Here is a 12870-nt window from a genome sequence, read left to right as displayed (position 1 = left end):
GCCTTGTGGGCTTGGAACTAATGAATGCTCCCTAGAGCCTCACTGGGCTCTGCAAAAAGAATGCCTTCGGTGGAGTCCCGCCCGGGGGACTCGGAACCTGAAGGTGTGCCCGGGGCCTCGCGCTTCAATGACAGCAATGCCCTCTCACGCTGGAGCGCCCCGCAGGTCTAATCCGGGACCTGGACAAGAGGGAGGGTGAGCACTTACTCACCGGGCTCTCTTCAGCGAGGGCGGCGCCTTCCTCTTCACCCGGTCCTGCTTCTGGGGGCCGGGTGCTGGTAGTGGCGGCGGGCGGGGCTCTCTTCCTAGGGAGAGCCCCGCGGGGGAGCCAGCATGCTTCTTCTCTACGGACACCGGAAAACGACCAGGCCCCGCCCACGTCTTCACGGAGTCTGCCTGGCTTCCTGTTTCGGTGGGCCGCCAATGGCAGCGCGGCCCGCGGCCCTGAGCAGGGAGGCGGGCACAGCGTCTCCTCCACGATTATTATTTTCCTTAGTACGGGGTGGGCTCCCGTCAACCTACATTAATAAAACAGGTGGTCCCTCTCGAGGCTGCAACCTAGCGGGGCAATGCCGGGTGGGCACAGGCTTTAGCAAATAAGCGCTCCCAGGCGCTTAGAGGAGTGAATACAGCGCTCCCAAGCGCTAGTGACCAGATAAAGCGCTCCCAGGCGCTAGGGAAACAAGCATTGAAAATGCAATAGGTCTCGCAATAGAAGAGTTTGACCTTTTTTGTTTTGCAAATGGATGAGTGGCGTTGCGTGGGTGAATGGCGTTGCGTGGGTGAGTGGCGTTGCCTGTGTGTGAGTGGCGTTGCGTGTGTGTGAGCAGCGTTGCGTGTGTGTGAGTGGCGTTGCGTGTGTGTGAGTGGCGTTGCGTGTGTGAGTGGCGTTGCGTGTGTGAGTGGCGTTGCGTGTGTGAGTGGCATTGCGTGTGTGAGTGGCGTTGCGTGTGTGAGTGGCGTTGCGTGTGTGAGTGGCATTGCGTGAGTGGCATTGCATGAATGAGTGGCGTTGCGTGTGTGAGTGGCGTTGCGTGTGTGAGTGGCGTTGCGTGTGTGAGTGGCGTTGCGTGTGTGAGTGGCGTACAGTGCATAGAGTGGTGGATAGGGTGGTGGCACATAGAGTGGTGGCGGATAGAGTGGTAGAGTGATGGTGGAGAGAGTGGTAGAGTGGTGGCGGTAGAAGGCTGTACTGTGTGTGAGAGAGAGTGTGTGTGTGTGTGAGAGAGAGTGTGTGTGTATGTGAGAGTGTGTGAGAGAGAGAGTGTGTGTGTGAGAGAGAGAGTGTGTGTGAGAGAGAGAGTGTGTGTGAGAGAGAGAGTGTGTGTGTGAGAGAGTGTGTGTGTGAGAGAGAGTGGGTGTGTGAGAGAGTGTGTGTGTGTGTGAGAGAGAGTGTGTGTGTGTGAGAGAGAGAGAGAGTGTGTGTGTGAGAGAGAGTGTGTGTGAGAGAGAGTGTGTGTGACAGAGAGTGTGTGTGAGAGAGTGTGTGTGAGAGAGAGATAGAAAGAGAGAGAGTGAGGTAGTGAGAGAGAGAGAGAGAGATAGTGAGGTAGTGAGGGAGAGTGAGGTTGTGAGAGAGAGTGAGTTAGTGAGGTAGATAGAGAGAGTGAGGTAGTGCGATGGCAGTTAATGCCCATTGCTCGTAGGACCTCAGCTTTGTGCGGATACAGTGAGTTACTTAGACATGGAGAACCGCACTGGATAATTAATGTTTCTGCTGACAGAAGGCAAAGTGTTGTCGAATATATTCCGTTTCTTGTTTGGATTGTTTCTTGAATCTGCAGCTATAAACTGGAAAAGCTTTATGATGAGTCCTGTGTTAACAGTGGAAGAAGGAGAAGTGAGGCCACTGCATCTTTGTTATATTCATAAGATCAGTTCAAAAAAGATGTATTGTTTTCTCTGTATGTAACACACCTGCGCATGGATGTCAGTTTTCAGGACCTGGTCTTACTCAATATTCACGCATATGTTTGAAGTAAACTGTTTAGCCTCCTTTTGCCAAGATTTGCAGGAATTACACAAAGTGGGGCATATTTAAAACTGTTTTCACATAATCCAATGTAGCATTTCAGTTGTCTGGCATTACATGTTATATGGCCATTGACACAAATCGTGGAAAATTTGCTGGTGACATGCAACACCAGAGAATTCCATGGACACCAGCTGAAGCCGATACAACAAGGACATTAATATGGGATTTTCCTATTTAGGGTCAACAATAGGGTTATAAAGACCCAGATTTAAAAGTAGCGCAATAGAAAACCGACACAGACTGCGTGTCACTTTTTCTGTAACCATTTTGTAGCAAGTAATGCTCCATTTCTCAGTGAAAACTCTCCAAACTCTAAGGATAAACGTTTAAAAATTAGCGAGGGGGACGACAAAGGCTGCTATAATTAAGCAGGTGAACTGACCGCCAGTATTGATTAAATTACTCAATTGAACTCATGAGATAATGCAAATATGGGTGCTGTGTAAAGATAAATTGCCTGAAAGTAATTATATATTAGAAAATGTATCTGGCCCCAAACTCAACGATTCTTTGGACGGACTGTTTCTCTGTTTGCGTTTTTGTAATGTGAAACGCTGTTTATCTTAGAGTGTTTAAATTTACATTTACCGTACTCAAATAACATTTAGAAATAATTATTGCAGCCTGCAAGAGGGAAAAAAAATCAAACCTTAGGAAAGGGTCCCAGGAAGCACGGCGTGTCTGTCTGACTGTAGAGCAGGGAGGAAGTGTTTTTAAAAGAGGAAATATCTACAGATGCTGGAAACAAGAAACACGAGGGAGGAATGTTGGGGTAATTAAAGCAAGACAAAAAGTGGAGTGGTGTGCCAGGGGGTGGTAAAGCAATCAGAAACAGCTGGGAGGAGGCAGGGGAGGAATGAAACCAACAAGAGAAGGAGCAGCAATGGCAGGGGTGAATTAGGAACTGCTGTGTTTGGTTGCCGATAGAGTAAACCAGGCTAGAGGGGCTGGGGGGAGGGCCGAGGATAGGCTGAAAACAAGCTGCAAGCGGTTGGGATTTCAGATGATCCTCATTAGTTTAAAGCAGTTAACGCCGATCCGCTGAGAACACAAGCGCTAATTAAGCAAACACACACGTTTTAAAGCCTTCTACAGTTATTAAAATAGGGACTGATTTCCTCACCCGAGCCACAGGGATATTAACAGTGACGGATCCTTCCTTTCCCTCCTCATGGCCGGGGTACTATGTGAAAGAGGCGAAAGCAGCTGCCGGGAGCAGCTGATGGATGCTTCCGCTTTGATATGGCGCACTCGCACATTTCTTTTGTTGTGTACTCGGCACGCAAACTTTGACGGCGCCTGTGTTGTCAATTTCAATAAGAAAACATGTTTGTGCGCCGAGTAGGTGAAGGAAGAGGCACAGAACAAAAGAAAAGACAATGTGAACTAGAAGGGATATAAAATGTGAGACGGGTCACAAGCATAAAGAAGGGCACAGTAACAAAGACGGGCGTTGAGAAAAAAAAACAAGAAATCTTTAAGTCCTGTGGTTGAAAGAAAACCGCCAAATAAAAGCGTGGCTGGTGCATCCAGTTCAGAAGCTTACAAGAGCACAAGCCTCACTCGTTGCAGACTGGCAGTCTGGGCCAAAGCGCGCACTCTGCAAGTTCAACCCTTCTGAACTCTACGGTCCAAACAGCTCAACAAGAAGCCCATGCCCCCTTTCGGGTTATGTGGTAAACAAAGGCTAAACGATTTAAACGAAGCCTGCAGAACAGGCAACTGAGGAAGGGCTTCAAGGCTGTGGTGAGAGCCTCAGAAACATAAATTAATGAGACGACCCGCAAGCAAAGGAAAGCGGCCCGAATCAATACCAAGCAGCAGGGAGGAGCTGCAATGTTGCACTACAGGGACAATGCTTATCAACAAGCAGCAGCCACAATGTAAAGGACCCAGCAAATTCAAAACCGACGGCAAGCTCTTGAAAGGTTGCAATAGAGCGAGCCTCTTAGCTGCTCATGTCCCCGAAGAGACTGCTGCGTGCAGGATCTTTATAATGGTAGTCGATGAACACTACATATGCGAGGCTTGTAATGGACGGGGATTAGGACCCGAGAGAGAAAAGGAAACAAGCAGAAACACGAGAGACGGCCTGCGGCCGTCAAAGTGAAGCGGACACGGCGGGCAAGGGAGGGGGCGGAGCGGGGAGAGCGGCATGAGGGTGTGAAGAAGCCGGGGCCTTTGAAGTGAAGCTAAGCTTCACTTCAAAAGGTGTCGGAGGAATGCGGCTGAGGGAACAGACGGCGATTGCGGCTGAGGGAACTGATGTGCACGCGCTTTTAAGCTCAATGCACATGCGCATTGAGCTTAAAAGTCACGGGCACTGCAAGGAATCGCCACGATTCCTTGCAACTTGGTTAAAGACTGTTTAAGCCGCAATAGGCTCGCAAGCTCGATGCGCATGCGCATCGACAGGCGAGACCTAAAAATAAAGCGCTCCCAGCGCCTGCCAAGTGAGAAGGGGCATGCAGTCCTCCATAAGTACACCCACCACAACCAGTGCTTTAAATGGAAAAAATTAAGTGCAGGTACTCATCAAATGGAGTTAGAGGCACGGCTAGCGGGCGGGGCTATGGACGGGGCTAGAGGTGGGACATGATACAATGGTACTCATCCATTCATCCCTATTCCTAACACGAGAGTCAGGGCCGGCTCTAGGCTCACGGAGGCCCTGAGCAGGGAGTGTAGGTAGGGGGCCCGAGGCCGCCAACTCCCTGCCAGGGGCCGCCACGCAAATATGTATCTAAGGATATATATTGGCGTGGCGGCCCCTGGGGTTTGGCGGCCCTGTGCAGGTGCACAGCTTGCACATGCCTTAGGCCGGCCCTGCGAGAGTGCAGCAGAGAGCAGAAACGCCAAACCTCATAGCGAGCAGCAGCAAGCCGCCACGCCACGCGTCCAGCGAGGAGGAGATCAGCGGGATAGCTGCGGGAAAGCTAATGCGGCATCCGGTCTGACCCTCTGCGGCTCCGGTTGCGGTGTGTGAGCAGGCAGGGGCAGGCACCTGTATGTTATAATCTATTGCTGCATTTCCCTTCTCTATGGTTCCCCTGTCTACTGCTCAGCCAGTGTGTGTATGGATGTGCCTGAAGATGTCTAGAATGTTGGAGGCATGATGTGGTCATAGAATGTTGGGTGCTTGGAGAGCTGTGGAGTGTCAGTTGGTGGCAGGCTGAGCAAGCTAGAGGCTGCTCCTGGTGGGGCGTTATATGGACTTACCATCTTCCTGTGATTTACTGATCTGATTATCTTGACAAATAAATCTACTATATTTATCTACATTATATCTGGCTACAAAGGACTACCTTATTTACAATACTGGCGACGAGGTCAAAGGAACTACCTACGTGTTGGTGAAGGATTACCCTACATTACTTTGGATACCCTGGATTACCATAAAACAAAGGACTTGAGAAACTACAGGAATTTTAAAGGAAAAGAATAAGGAAACGTGAAACAAGCGCTCTGGTAAGCCCCACCAGTGTTCTTAGTTAACAGGACAGCCTGCAGCCAGAGCGTTTGAAGTTTGTTGGTTTTCCTAGGAATTAAGGATTTGGACTTATCAGCCTTGCATTTGGATTTACCAACCTTGCATTTGGATTTACCAGCCCTGCACTTTATTATTAATATGACTTTCACATGCTGTATGTGCCAGTGTACTGTGGAGATTTCTTTGGATGGCAGCTTCCTTGTCCTACTGCCGCTTTAAATCTTTATTTTGGGCGCTGTCCCGCTGTCTGTTGAATTTGACCTGGGACCTGAGGCGGCAGGAGTGAAACGGTCTGGCTGTGAGTATGGAGTTCGTGTGTGAAGCGGACTGTGGAGATCTGACCTGGCAGGCGGCAGCTGGTGAGTTTTCCCTTCGCGTTACAAATGAATGAAGCGGACTGACTGCGGCTGTGAAAACAAGGTCGGGGGCTGAGCGGCTTCTCGTAACGTGTTTTGGGGCATTTGGAATACACTAATGAATTGTACAAAGTAGTTAACTCACCGTATGCTGCGCCTGTGACGGTTGTGGCGGTTGGTCAGCAGAGCTCTTCTTAGTTTCCCTGCTAGCGTCCTACTGATGACGTTGTTGAGACGCATCGGCGTGTTGGTGAAGGTGATTCTTGTGACGTCGGATGACTGAAGTGTTTCGAAGTGTCATCACGCTAATGGTGGAAACGTGACCTATCTCCTTTGGAAAACGACGTTAAACGACGCAGTGGCGGCCATCTTAGCACCTTGGGAAGGATCTTCTTGTTTGGCTGAGGATCACGACGTTGAGGATTGTTTTTCGATGGACTTCGGGTTATTTTACATTCCGCTTTCATTCTTGGTGTCCAGACTCCTCGTCATTCGCTCTTATCAAAGTATGCAGCGTTTTACTTCCCTAATTCAGGGTGGGTTTATCGTGTCCTTGTTGGTGCCGACCCCTCGCATGTGGTTAATTGGAACTTGGTCGTCATCACTGCGACTGTGGTACTGGTGTTGTATTGGAAACACTGGATCTGGCATATACTTTCTGGACTTTGGGTGAGAAGCTACATGGATTTTCGGGTGAGAAATCGCTCATCAATGATAGACTACGATGACCACGTCTATTATTTTAATTTGTTATGTTACTGTTGATTTGTTCCTATTTACAACTGGGTGTTTACAATATTGTAGTGGGGCATATTGCAAGTGTTGCAAGATTTTTCTGTTTGTTTTTAATTTATATGGAAGAGAGGAGGAGAGTGTATGTTGTGTCTTGGCGTGGTTTTCCGTGTTGTTGGTTTTGGATTCACATTCTGTGTGTTCCTTAATTTGAGGTTATGGTTTCACATTTTCTGTGTTACTTAAATTTGGTCTGCGTGGAGTAAACACCTTCACATGAAGTTCTTTACGCTTACACTCACTGTTTGGTTGGTGAGTGAATTCTTTCTATTTGGTCTGCGTGGAGTAAACACCTTCACATGAAGTTCTCTACGTTTACACTCACTGTTTGGTTGGTGAGTGAATGGTTTTCCTGATTAGTTATTGTGGTTTGGTCTGCGTGGAGTAAACATCTTCACACGAAGTTCTCTACGCTCACACTCACTGTTTGGTTGGTGAGTGAATGGTTTTCCTGATTAGTTATTGTGGTTTGGTCTGCGTGGAGTAAACATCTTCACACGAAGTTCTCTGCGCTCACACTCACTGTTTGGTTGGTGAGTGAATGGTTTTCCTGATTAGTTATTGTGGTTTGGTCTGCGTGGAGTGAACATCTTCACATGAAGTTCTCTACGCTCACACTCACTGTTTGGTTGGTGAGTGAATGGTTTTCCTGGTTAGTCATTGTGGTTTGGTCTGCGTGGTGTAAACATCTTCACATGAAGTTCTCTACGCTTACACTCACTGTTGGTTGGTGGGTGTATGGTTTTTTCGGTACTTTCTTTAAGTGCTATCCTAGGTTTGATTGTGTTGCATATGACACATTCTTGTGGGGGTTTCACTGCTTCTTACCTATAAAATGTTTAGTTGAAGCAATCCTGGGTTTTACCTGGTTATGAATCTGTTTGTGGTTTTCTTGTTTTACCTACGTTGTGTTGGAATGATTACATTAATATTGTTTGTATCTAATGATTTCCGAGAACTCTTTTATTGTGATTTAAGGTGTGTGATTTCATTGGCATTTGAATTGGCTTACATTTTCATTTTGTTATATGTACTTGATTCATTTGTTCAGTGTATTTTCATGCATCTTTATTTATTCTTCATTGTGTTTGGTTTCCTTAGGGAGGGGGGATGTGTTATGTGCATTTCCCTTCTCTATGGTTCCCCTGTCTACTGCTCAGCCAGTGTGTGTATGGATGTGCCTGAAGATGTCTAGAATGTTGGAGGCATGATGTGGTCATGGAATGTTGGGTGCTTGGAGAGCTGTGGAGTGTCAGTTGGTGGCAGGCTGAGCAGGCTAGAGGCTGCTCCTGGTGGGGCGTTATATGGACTTACCATCTTCCTGTGATTTACTGATCTGATTATCTTGACAAATAAATCTACTATATTTATCTACATTATATCTGGCTACAAAGGACTACCTTATTTACAATACTGTACTTGCACCTGAACTTGCTCCCGGTGCTCGGGGAGAGCCGCGGCTGAGCTCGGGGCGGCGGGCCGTCCGGCGAGGTGAAGCACCCCTGCCAGTGACCAGCGGGGGAGATTAAGAGTACGGGACTCACCGAGAATCGGCCGAGAATCGGCCAGCGGCAGCAGTTGAACGATAGGGAGCCACAGGAACCACAGCGAGCCACAGGAGCCGCGGATTGCCGCGAATCGCCGCGAGCAGTAAATTACCTGCAAAGCAATATCTTTAGCGGCTCCTTGAGCTGCAATCTAGAGACTGGGAGAGGCTGCGAGATTGGCTGGGAGCCTAGCTGGAGAGAGGAGCTCAGAGATTTGCCATCTGGGGCTGAGCAGAGCACGGGTTACGCAGCGAGAGAGCTGAGTCTGGGCTTGGATACTGAAGGTGGCGCTAGAGAGCAGCAGCGGGAGCAGTGGGAGGCAGCAAGGAGTGAGGAGCGGCGGCGTTAGCCTGGAAGGAAGCCGCGGAAAAGTGAGAAGCAGGGAGATATTCTAGAAGCCGGAGCCGCCGTCGCCGCCGCCGGAGCCATAGAGAGCCGCGGAGAGGGATCCGGCGTATGAAGGAAAACCCGGGCTTACTCCGACAGGTTCGGGAGACGTGCGGGAGACGCCGGCAAGCCCGACCTCAACCCGCGACTCTTTGCCCAAGCGAAAGCACAGCACAGCCCGGTGCGAGAGAGCCTGAGATAAAAGCGCTGAGCTGAAGCGGTCTGAGGCGGGCTGAGGTGGGCCAGAGGAGATTTGCAGCTGTGGCAGGTTCCAGACTTTCCTGGTATTAGGAGTGAGGAAGAGGAGCAGTAAGAACGAGTTTTGATCCACGATCCAGGATCCGTGAGTACCGTGAGTACCAAGCTCCAAAGGAGTCTCCCTTTCGCCTGGGAATAGAAAATAAAAATAAAAAAAAGAGAAAGGGGGCGGAGCGGAGAGGAGTGCGGACCGTGGAGCTGAGCCGAATTAGGCTGAGCGGGGGGGGGGAAGCGATCCGTGGCAAGAGGAACACTGCTATAGTAGATCCCCAACCCCTGCCCTAAAGCCCGGCAAAACGGTAAAACCGGTAAAACCAGTAGACGAGCATAGACTGCTCCACACCCACCCCACATCCCGCAGGCACACAGAATCCCAACATCAGGAAACACTAGAACTGTAGCGCCTTGGAAAAGCAGCCTCTGACACAGCTGATTCGTCTTACTCGTTTTAATCCAAGAGCACCACCATAACGGACACATTGCCCAGCACCTTCCTTCCGCTCCCGCTCTCTCCCTGATGGCAGCTGTACCTCATCTAAGGGGCAGACAGGCTTGGGAGTGCTACGTAAGCGTGAGGGTGATGTGAGGGTGAGTACGAGTGGCAAGCAAGCCGAGTGGCACTACTAGGGGGGTTACTCCCTCCCACGTAACGAGTGAGATTGAACCCAGGGAAGTCTTGTGGGGGTAAGCTGTACGTACGTGCACGCAGGCGTGAGCGCGGTGATCCGCGCTGTGACAACAACGCCGCTTGCAAAGCAGCAAACCAGAGCGGACGAGAATAAACTGAGGGACGGAGCGAAAATATACACCGTGTGGTAAACTACCCAAGCCCTCAGAAGGAAATAGATACAGACTAAAAACAGAGGGATAACCAGACACATCCGTACTTCGATAAACGAAGTCAGATCCTAAATACCCCATAAGCAGGCCACCGGATAGAACAACCGAAATAGGACTATGCGGTCTGGGAAAATCCGACAAGCACCAATAGAGAAAATTAGGAGAAGGTTGGCTGCAAAAGAAACAAACAAACAAGGAAACAAAAATAAGTCAGAAGAGTTGCTCAGCAAAGAACAAATAGATCTCATACCAGTCCCCATGGCAGAGCCGTTTAAGTTTGGGGAGGAAAAACCTAAGCATAAATTTCACTTTCTAAAAGATCAAATGGCAGCAATTTATACCATAAGTGAATAAGCAAAAACCTTACAAAGTCCTATAAAACCAATATATTTAACTTCATCAAGTAAAAAATGCAAAAAGAGAAATGCATCAGAATTGAGTTTAGGTACCCAGTCTAAAGAAAAATCAACAATAAAAAACTGGTTGGTAAAAACTACGGCACAAATACATGTACCAATTTGCCAAGCCATGTCTACACCAAACAAAATACCCACTGAGGACAACGAAAAAAGTTTAATACTTATCAACCAAAGTCAATTAGGGTCCCAAACAAAATCGCAGAGAAGTATACAAAAGATAGACTGGTCTAAATCTTTCTCAATCTTTGAAGAAGCAGAACTTCGGAAAATGCTCGAAGAGAATACACATAAGGAAGCGGAATTGGAGCAAAATAGTCAAGTAGAAGTGAAAGAATGCGAGAAACTGGAAACAAAGGAAAATGGAGAGAAATGGGAAACTACCCTTGCTCCAAAAAAACTTACATCAAGCCCCATAGACAGTTGAAAAATAAAATTCAGGAGATTGATGAAGTAAAAGGGGGGACCAAAGAAGGCTCACCAATAACTATTTCTTCCACAAGTGGTTTCGACTCAGCCACAGGGGCTCGGACGCAACCAACCAATGCACAGTCCGCGCTCTGGGGCGACGCACTATTAAAAAGCTTACACCAAGCGATCAACGCCTTGAATTTTCAATCAAATAAACTCGATGTTCAGGTGGATTTGATGAATTTAATTGCAACACACATAGCGGGAATAAATTCTAAATTGGATATAATCCCGGTGTATATCACAAAAGAAAAGGATGAAGAAAAACAATGGAAAATGAAATTAATGGAACAAAATTGTGTCTGTGGGGAATTATTAGACAAATTGGCATCATTACCAGACATTTTGAGAGAAATATTAGCCGTAACATACTCAAAAAATACACAAGGCGAAACCTTTGATCAAGGAAAAAATGACGAGGTTATAAAAATTGGAAAACAAAATAGAACAATTTCTCCCGTCGAGAAGGAAAAAACCTTAAACAGATCAGAAGAGAGTGAAATAACTGAGAATGGTCAACGCGAAAATAAAGCATTGGGGTCATCGGGTACAACAGAACCCCTAACCAAAAGACAGCGAAAACGGGCAAGGAAGGCAAGGAAAAATGCCTTTAAAATTAAGCAAGAAAAACAAATGTTTGCCATTTTTGAACGAAAAAAGAAAGAGAACCCATATGAACAGGGTAAAGAAAAGGTCGCTAAAGAAGCTAGTAAACAAGAGATAAATAAAGAAGAAGTTGAAGAGCAGTTAAAAAGTGTAAGGCTTAATGAAAAAACATTAATCTCACAAGGAAAACCAAAAGCCGAAGAAAAAGCTGAAATAATTACACTGCATAAAAAAACAAATAAAGCAGATGAGATAGTAATAATCGACCACGGACAAGCCATAGAACAGCAAAAAGTATAGGCAAAAGCTTTAATACAAAACCCCCAGCATGATCTATCGGCACAAAACTGTTCAAAACGGCTAATAGGAGGAAATGAGTTACACAGTTGGAAGACAATGGAAATAGAACAGAGTCAAAAAGCACAAGTAGAACAAGCCATGGAAACAAACACACGCTTAACCATAATGGTAGGGAAAAAAGGAAGAACATGTAATGCTTCACAGGGAATTTTACAAAGAGATAAGGAGAGGCACATTACAAGCCATGCATCAGCTGAGCGAGAATTAATGGAAAACCAAGAGGTGGTGACATTACTAGGGTCCAGTCGACCAGAAATAACAACAGCGGAACGACAAATACCGTATATCCCTCTGGATCCAACAGTGGGAAAAAGTGACGCCTACCAAAAACAAAATTTCCAAACGGTATCTATAGAGACAGGTTGTAAATTACTATTTAGGCCGGATTTCCAATCAAGAGGAAAAATGGACACGCTGAACCGGGGGAATATATTGAGATTGTTTGGAGAGATACCTAAACTAAGGGGAATAACAACAAGTGACCTCATATCGGTAGAATTTGTCCAAATACATAAAGAGAAAGAAGAGGAAATAAGTAGCACTACTTGGGCATCAAAAGAAATAGTAGAGCTCATTTTTTCAACAAGAACATACTTTGCAGGATGGGTAATAACATTAGAGCTCCCAATGCCTATAAAGTATCCATTCCCTCTATTAAACAGTACGGCCTCCCAATCCAAAAATTCAACTGAAAAAACGTACTCAATCTTAATGGGGGCAAGAAACAAAACAATCACGCAACATTTGTCGAACAGCACAAAAAGAAGACAAGAGAACCATAGGTCGAAAGAAGACGAAGATTGGTCTTGGATAGCACTAGCTCTAAACTCGCATCGACCCTGATGGAAGTTATCTCGTCCGAAATAATCAAAAGCAAAACATCAAGGTATGTGAGAAACCAGAGAGGACAATAAAAATCTGCTCTTGGAACGTTCATGGTTTTAAAGACATGATTCGAGATCAAGAGACAATAGCCTTTCTGAGTAAATTCGAAATAATACTTCTTCAGGAAACATGGAACGAAATTCCGAGACAAATCATGGGATATGAGGAACGTATTGGCGGAGAACATCGCAAAGTACGGGCACCCAAGGGGAGGATTATCCATCTTTATAACAAATGATCTAAAATGGAAAACAGAATCACTCGACCCAGGGGTGAATTGGATACAAGTCATCAAACTAGAGAAAAAAGCATGTAAAGACAGAGTAGGTTGGAAGTTATTGTTCATAAATATATACATTCATCCAGAAAAGGCTACAAAAATCAAAAAACTATTAATGTTACTAAATCTGATAAAAACTTTACAAAA

At 46.6% G+C, this 12870-nt stretch overlaps 1 protein-coding gene across 1 annotated transcript in view; it reads right to left on the bottom strand.

The window, feature by feature from the left end:
* NOL8 (nucleolar protein 8) overlaps positions 1 to 379 on the bottom strand; it is a 205636-nt gene extending 205257 nt beyond the window's left edge. The window contains exon 1 of the mRNA XM_078661396.1: positions 212 to 379. The gene's annotated coding sequence lies outside the window, so the exon portion shown is untranslated. The remainder of the gene's footprint in view (positions 1 to 211) is intronic.
* Between the last annotated feature and the right edge of the window lie 12491 nt (positions 380 to 12870).

This window comes from Lissotriton helveticus, chromosome 9 (genome assembly GCF_964261635.1).
Source record: "Lissotriton helveticus chromosome 9, aLisHel1.1, whole genome shotgun sequence".
In the NCBI taxonomy this organism is placed as follows: Eukaryota; Metazoa; Chordata; class Amphibia; order Caudata; family Salamandridae; genus Lissotriton; species Lissotriton helveticus.
This window is presented reverse-complemented; position numbering and strand designations above follow the sequence as displayed.